This window comes from Procambarus clarkii, chromosome 52 (assembly GCF_040958095.1).
Source record: "Procambarus clarkii isolate CNS0578487 chromosome 52, FALCON_Pclarkii_2.0, whole genome shotgun sequence".
In the NCBI taxonomy this organism is placed as follows: domain Eukaryota; kingdom Metazoa; phylum Arthropoda; class Malacostraca; order Decapoda; family Cambaridae; genus Procambarus; species Procambarus clarkii.
Genome location: NC_091201.1, coordinates 5,812,933 through 5,821,470, shown reverse-complemented (window position 1 = coordinate 5,821,470; position 8,538 = coordinate 5,812,933). Strand labels below are relative to the sequence as shown.

The 8,538-nt window shown below is 36.2% G+C and overlaps 1 non-coding gene across 1 annotated transcript; it reads right to left on the bottom strand.

Moving 5' to 3' along the window:
• Positions 1-8,076: 8,076 nt before the first annotated feature.
• Positions 8,077-8,227, bottom strand: LOC138352272 (small nucleolar RNA snR70). Its single transcript, XR_011222741.1, has one exon. It is a non-coding gene; the product is annotated as a small nucleolar RNA snR70 (small nucleolar RNA).
• Positions 8,228-8,538: the final 311 nt, after the last annotated feature.

The window sequence follows — 8,538 nt, the reverse complement described above, 5'->3', positions numbered from 1 at the left end:
ACTTCTTCATATGCGTAGGGATATAGTCCCCCCTTATACTTCATATTCGCAGGGATATAGTCCCCCCTTATACTTCTTCATATTCGCAGGGATATAGTCCCCCCTTATACTTCTTCATATTCGCAGGGATATAGTCCCCCCTTATACTTCTTCATATTTGCAGGCATATAGTCCCCCCCCCCCTTATACTTCTTCATATTTGCAGGGGTAACACTACTGTAGGCAGTGTTATCCCTGCGAATGTGTTATTAACATTTATTGGACACAGGTCTATGGCTTGCAACACCATTTTAGGCAAAGTGACTTAGTCAGGGTTCTTGAAAAATTTTGGTATTCCCTTACGAGATGTGTTCCTCTTACCTCCAGCATAGCATCTTAACCCTTATTTACTGAATAGTTTACAAGGCCTTAAGGGCCGCGTTGACGATAATAATAATAATAATGATAATAAACTTGCGTTAAGGACGATCTCGCTGTGTCTGATTGATTGATAAAGATAAAGCCACTGAAGAGGTGGCACTGGCATGAATAGCACGTAAGCTGTAGATTTGATATATGCATTTTAAGTGAATGTATTCTGTATGCTGAGGTCGCATTTAAATCTCGCTGTGCTTTGGGGCTATCATTAATAGTCAGGTGTGGGGACCCTCACTGTGATTAGGGGGGGGAGGGGAGGGTCAGATGTGGCACTCTCGATCTGCTTAAGATGAAGGCCACATTGGACTATAACATTGAACAATAACATTCACTATATCATCAATTTGTCAATTTTAAGAAGAGGTGTTGAATTATTACTGACACCTCAAAGAATGTTTTAGTTCAATTCATCCTCCAAAACCGATAGTCCTCATAGCAACTATTAGTGGAACGTACAAACAACTGACTATTGTAGCATATTATTAACATCAGCGTTTCAAAGTATTTCTGCATAAAGATGAAGGAATGTCTGTGTCTTGAGCCTTTAATATATCTCATCTCTCCAAAAAAGATAATGTGTGGCATTCCTTCGTCAAGTCCGACAGTTATAACCTATGCTGCAGCATTATCTAGTTCAACCTTAAAAAAAGTTGTAACTTAAGTTGTACGCAGGATTTTGGACTCTAAATACATATACCTCAAAACACGATATTGTAATTAAAACTAGCGATTCCATTGAGCCAGGAATTGTTCAGATTCTTTAGTAGGTGAAATTCGGACAAAATGCCCCACAATGTTTCATCAATATGTCATCAGTCAAGTAGTAAGCTAAATGCTATTCTATTTATTTCCAAAAATATGTATTTGATTTTCACTGCTGTTCAACTATTCGGTTTGGCCAAAATTTCAACGAGTTGTATAAGTTTTTACGTAGAAAAGTTTGATTCGGATTAAAGAAGAGCTTTGCAAGGGACCCGAAACTAGCGCTCTCTCCAGCCATGAACAATGCAACTGCAGCCAGATTCACACATCAAATTAATTTAAATATATTGAATTATTTTTACTTATATGTTCCCTTCAAGTACAAAATACATACATGGTTAATATTATATACCAATAACAATATCACTATTAAGATAGTGTACTAAGTGACGTTCAGGGCATTTGGACACGAATCACATAGGTTATCAAATCTTAAATGAATATCTATGAATGGAATATCAAATCTTGACAAATGAATCACAAAGTTTCCAAGTCTTACTGTGTAAATCACCAAGTTTTAAAAACCTAGCATGTAAATCACTAGGAATTAATTTCCAAGCATGTAAATCACTAGGATTTAATTTCCAAGCATGTAAATTACCAAGTTTTCAAATCCTAACATGTAAATCTGCAAGTTTTCGAATCTTGACATATAGGTCACGAAGCTTCTAAAAAATGTTAACAATGTTTAGAATTAAGCTGAATTTTGTAATGATTTACGTAAATGCCTCTTTATATGATGCTGTTTGTCATGATTATTTATAGGAATAGTATATAATTAATATTACGTGTTATGAAGAGTTTTGTATGATGTAATGCACTTGTTTCCAATCAGATCCCAATCCGTCATTATGTGAACTATCAGAAAGCTCAGTTTATATGAGCATGAGAAGACCATGTGGGTAAAGTGTGGGTTAATAATGTTAAGAGGATCTGAGTGTGGTTTAAGCCCATGTGGATCTGAGTATATATTAAGTCCATGTGGATCTGAGTATTGGCTAAGTCCATGTGGATCTGAGTGTGGGATAAGTCCATATGGATCTGAATGTGGGTTAAGTCCGTGTGGGTTAGGCCCATGTGGATCTGAGTGTGGGTTAAGTCTAATGTGGATCTGAGTGTGGGTTAAGTCTAATGTGGATCTGAGTTTGGATTAAGGCCATGTGGATCTGATTTCTATCTTCTAATATTTTACCCCCAAAATGTTATTCAAACATCAACTCTTCTCAATCTTATAAGATGTGTCTCATGGATACCCAAGATGTATCTCATGGATACCCAAGATGTATCTCATGGATACCCAAGATGTATCTCATGAATACCCAAGATGTATCTCATGGATACCCAAGATGTATCTCATGGATACCCAAGATGTATCTCATGGATACCCAAGATGTATCTCATGAATACCCAAGATGTATCTCATGGATACCCAAGATGTATCTCATGGATACCCAAGATGTATCTCATGGATACCCAAGATGTATCTCATAATGTTCTAAATTGCTAAATCAGACTCAGAACCTATTTTACCAATTTATTTTCTTCCACTAAACTTCAGCCAGAAACACAAAACACAAATATTTTGTAATTAATAGTATTTTGAAAAACCTTAAAGGCATCAAGAATAATGTTTGTCTTGGTATTAACTTTACAAATGTTTGATACAATAGTTGACCAACTTGTCTGTTGTGGTGGGCTGTCATAACAGTTTAAAAATTTTTTAATGAGTTTGTTCACTGCTGGTAACACCACTACTGTGTCAGCCCCGTCCTCTCCAGTGGTCACAACGGACAGAAATGATGTATTAAGACACCCGAACCTAATCGATGCACCCAAATCTAGCAAATATTGGTGTTGGTGATCCCCTATGATTAACAGTACATCGTATTTTGTCCGTTGGAGACCTTTATGTTACAATAATATTTATTAATGGAGAGGTTTGGTTGACCATGTAGGTATGCTAATGAGTTGAGTGTAGTGGTATTGACAACACTACTGTGTAGATGTGCTAATTAGGTCAGAGAAGTGGAACTAACACCGCCGCTTATGTGTAGATGTGCTAATTAGGTCAGAGAAGTGGAACTAACACCGCCGCTTATGTGTAGATGTGCTAATTAGGTCAGAGAAGTGGAACTAACACCGCCGCTTATGTGTAGATGTGCTAATTAGTTCAGTACCATGGTACTGATGCCCCCCCTTTAATATAGGAACCATCCTCAAGCCGAGTAATATACCATATAGTGACTTACATCAGTATTAATAAGTCGGAATTTCAATTATACGTTGTGAAGTGCAGTGAAGAAATATTAATGAGTCTGTTCATTGTGACGTTTTCAACGTCATTTGCCACTTTAAATCCAAAAGAAAATATATATGTATGTATAGAGAGAAAGTTTACAGTACAGGCTGGTGTCTAACAACATGCCCAACATGCTATCTTACACAACTCCAACATGCTCTCATGCACAACATGTCCAGCCTGACCCTTAGTCCTGACTATGTTGCTGTCGACTCTTGCCTGATCTCAGTACATATCTAAAACCTCTAACCTTTTTAAACATGATGTGGCTCTCCTTTCGTACCTCTAGACCCCCTTTCTTTCTCCTATGTGATCTCTGTCTCCATTTCACCTGGTTCTCTATGCCATGATGAGGCAATCTGCAGTTTTCCTTAATTCCTATACTTCAAGTTTTTCCTCTACTTCTGACCTTTCCATATGTTTACCTTATCCTTATACTTATATCAAATATTATGATTCCATCTTATTCCCATACATTACAATACTTAAAACCTATTCAAGTACTTTACCTTATTCAAGTACTTTACACAATTGAAGTACTTTACCCTATTCCCATACTTGGACCCTCTTCTATTCGTCTTTAACCTTCTCTCCTATCATCTTACTATCTTCGTTTATAATTGGTCTTTCTCTTCCACTCTTCTTCCCTCATACTGCTTAATAATGGTCAAGGGTGGACTGAAACGTCGTGACAATGGTCAAGGGTGGAATGAAACGTCGTGATAATGGTCAAGGGTGGACCGAAACGTCGTGACAATGGTCAAGGGTGGACTGAAACGTCGTGATTATGGTCAAGGGTGGACTGAAACGTCGTGACAATGGTCAAGGGTGGACCGAAACGTCGTGATAATGGTCAAGGGTGGACCGAAACGTCGTGACAATGGTCAAGGGTGGACTGAAACGTCGTGATAATGGTCAAGGGTGGACTGAAACGTCGTGACAATGGTCAAGGGTGGACTGAAACGTCGTCACAATGGTCAAGGGTGGACTGAAACGTCTTTGAAAAAATTGCAAGGTAGGACTCAAGAGGTGTCAGAGAGGTGACGGATAGGAAAAATGACCAAATTTATCATAAAAGCGATCGGTACTGAAGGAATAATGACTGTGAACCAAGGGGGTATAGAGGCATAAGGACGGGAGGATAGTGACAAATGACAGGTGATTGATGACAGACGACAGGCGATGACAGGTATAAGACCATACCACCTATAGACGGGGGTGACAGGAGAGACGGTGAACCAGAGAACCAATTATGAGTGAGGAAGTTCTGAAAATTGGATCGTATGACCTTGCAATAGTGAAGGCGTTCGGAACGCCTAGTTCCCAGTTCATGGCGGATAAGCACACACTCATTTACTGCCAAAGTTAATGAAAATCTTTAACACTGCCAATATCTAGTGAGACCTGCCCAGGACTGAAGGCGTTGTATAAGTTAAGTACATTTATGTAAAGTAGACATGCGTGAGGCTTGTTGCATGTCACCTTCGTTCGTTGCCTCATTCGTTGTTAGTCGCGTAAGCAATCGTGTAGGTGAGCGTCACTCCTTGTACGTCAAATGTCGTGCGTCCGTCGCACAGTTCCTTTCTGCTGCCCTTCCCGTCAACGTGGCGGGTAGGGTTAAATTCCTTGAGCTCTGTGTTTACATATCTTCTCCCTTATAGCCTATAGTCTCCTGAACAAAAATATTTAATATTAGCGACAATTGAGAGGAAGTGTGGTTATGGACCATATGCAGTATCGAATCACATCAATCACATAATTGATGTTCAAGTTCAAGTATGTTTATTGAGATAAGCAATAAATACATCTCAAAGGGATAGAGTAGCTTAGGCTATTTCTACCCCCCCCCCCCCTGTAATTGATGTTCAATCTGCTGTAACTGGCGATAGAAAGTGATTATTTACAGAATATTGGGAGTCCATTAGACTTTCTAGAGAGAAACGTTTAATGAAGGTATCTTTCACGCTACGTTCACCGGCTTTAAAATATTTATCGTTCCTTCGTAATCTTATGCTTTATGTCCGCTACCTCCATATTTTCATGAAAGATCAAAGAAATTGATAATATTTCCACTTACTAGTAAGAAACACACAAAATTGTGCTTAATCCCCGCTATCAACAAGTTAAATGTCAACAAGTCACTAGATATTTGTTCTTATATAGTTGCTTTCAGTGGACTCTAGAAATGGACTCTAACTGCATTGTAAATTAACTTGAATGTAAAGTAGATATTATATTTTTCTGTGAAAACCTCGTAAGATAATGAGACGCATCGGTCTTCTTTATATATATATATATATATATATATATATATATATATATATATATATATATATATATTTTTTTTTTTTTTTTATTTTCTTCTCCGAGGCTATGGGTCCCCACATTGGCACCAGAGGTGGTACCCTCACACTATATATATATATAAATATATATATATATATAAATATATATATATATATATATATATATATATATATATATATATATATATATATATATATATATATATATATATATCAGCGCCTTAGTTAAGGAAAGGCCGAGGCTGTTATGCAGCAACAAGGATTGACACTGACGACTGTCTATCTTCATATGAAATATCTCGTGAATTTTTTTCTTTATTTTAAAATATAACTTTGGAAGTTTCTTGGTTTTTACGTAATAGGCTTTGAGAGTGTGTGTGTGTGTGTGCGTGTGTGTGTGTGTGTGTGTGTGTGTGTGTGTGTGTGTGTGTGTGTGTGTGTGTGTGTGTGTGTGTGTGTGTGTGTGTGTGTGTGTGTGTGTGTGTGTGTGTGTGTGTGTGTGTGTGTGTGTGTGTGTGTGTGTGTGCGTGCGCGCGCGCGCGCGTGTGTGTGTGTGTGTGTGTGTGTGTGTGTGTGTGTGTGTGTGTGTGTGTGTGTGTGTGTGTGCGTGCGCGCGTGTGTGTGTGTGTGTGTGTGTGTGTGACTTCACCCCAAAACAGTCGTTACCAAAGTACCGTCTGTCAATGCAACATATCCAACCACATGACAGCTCACATTAATTCACTTTCACTTTCAAAACTCATCACCATTATCCAATTCATGGAAAGCCTTATCTACATGTTCGAACACTTAATCCAGTTGTTCAAACACAACTAATACAACTGTTCAAAAACCTTATTTAGTGGTTCAAACACTTCATCCAAATGTTCAAACAAATAATATATATTAAGGCAACAAATGGAATATCAGACGTAATAACCCGAAATGTTGTACAGCTAAAAGTGTATTAAGTTCATTTTTTGCAATGTTATTGTATTTCTGATATGCAAAAAATATCTGCCTTCAATACATTTTTAGGAGCCTGTTACATATCCTATCTGTGTTATGTTTATTCAAGGAAAAAAATGAAGGTTTTAGAGTTTTATAAACTTTTGGCAACTCGACATTAATAAATTATTCATTCCACTAAAAGAGGTGTGAAGTGTGACGTCCTGAATTGATTTTAAAATGCCGTTTATGTGCCCGAAAATAATAATGAAATTAAACGTAAAATCCTGAAATTCAGGCAAAAATATAATGTATTCATTGATATTCATGAATGATGTGAGAGTAGTGCTGAAGTCTTATGTATGAAAGGAATTAATTACGTGCTGATTATCATTAATGTCGACTCAAACTAAAATATTTATTGCAAGACGAGTCATTTTTTATATATAAATCTCCGCAATAATCCAAATGATTTTCACACTTTCAAATTATTAAAAAAAAAAATCCAAGTCGTAGTTGTAAATTGTTTCCTGGATACTCAATTTTTAATGTTGAGCATACAGAATTTTAAAGCCTATCGAAAATTATTTTATATGAGTGACTATATATTTAGCTTTAAACTAGGTTAGAGCCTTAGTAAATGCCTCTTGTTTCCAAGATATGTTTCACAGATTTTTTCATTAACATACTAGTTAACTTTTTTCACCTTAGGATTTAAATTTATTATTAAAACTTTCAACATGTGCACTTTATACAGTTCTTAAGCTCTTCCTTGTTGGCTTGATATATTTCATATATGTGGACACATTTTGGCAACAAAGCGAAGCCTCGTTACCAACTAGTCAGTGTCGATCTCTTTGTGAAAAAAACATTTATTATAATTAATAAATTATAATTAATTATAAATTATAATTAATTATAAATTATAATTAATTATAAATTATAATTAATTATAAATAAATTATTTTCTCTCGTCTCTTCTGCCACGCTAGTTCAATCAGACTATTGTCTCTCTTCCCTGTCTCCAAAGTAAGCGAACACAGAGTTCCTAATAATATACATCTAATTAAAAAAAATATGTGTAGGGCAGATGTCCATGGCGTCTATATTTTGTCTTGATGTGCTGCTTATGCTTAAGTAAATCTAGAACAAAACTATGCTCTATTTATTTGCCCTTTGTTTGTCTCCCTCTTACTCTGAATAAATTATATATATATATATATATATATATATATATATATATATATATATATATATATATATATATATATATATATATATATATATATATTTTTTTTTTTTTTTAAAGTTTGTGAGGGTACCACCTCTGGTGCCAATGTGGGTACCCATAGCCTCGGAGAAGAAAATAAAAAGTATTCAGAGGAGACCTTGTGGTTTCTCACTGAACACTAATATTACCACCCCCATTCTTTTGTATATATATACAAAAGAATGGGGGTGGTAATATAAGTGTTCAGTGAGAAACCACAAGGTCTCCTCTGAATACTTTTTATTTTCTTCTCCGAGGCTATGGGTACCCACATTGGCACCAGAGGTGGTACCCTCACAAACTTTAAAAATATATATATATATATATATATATATATATATATATATATATATATATATATATATATATATATATATATATATATATATATATAACTGAAAACTCACACCCCAGAAGTGACTCGAACCCATACTCCCACAACTGGTATGTACAGGGACGCCTTAATCCGCTTGACCATCACGACCGGACATAAGGAAGTGATAGCCGAGGCTATATGAACCACTTCCCCGCCGGCACTCGGATGGTAATCTTGGGCA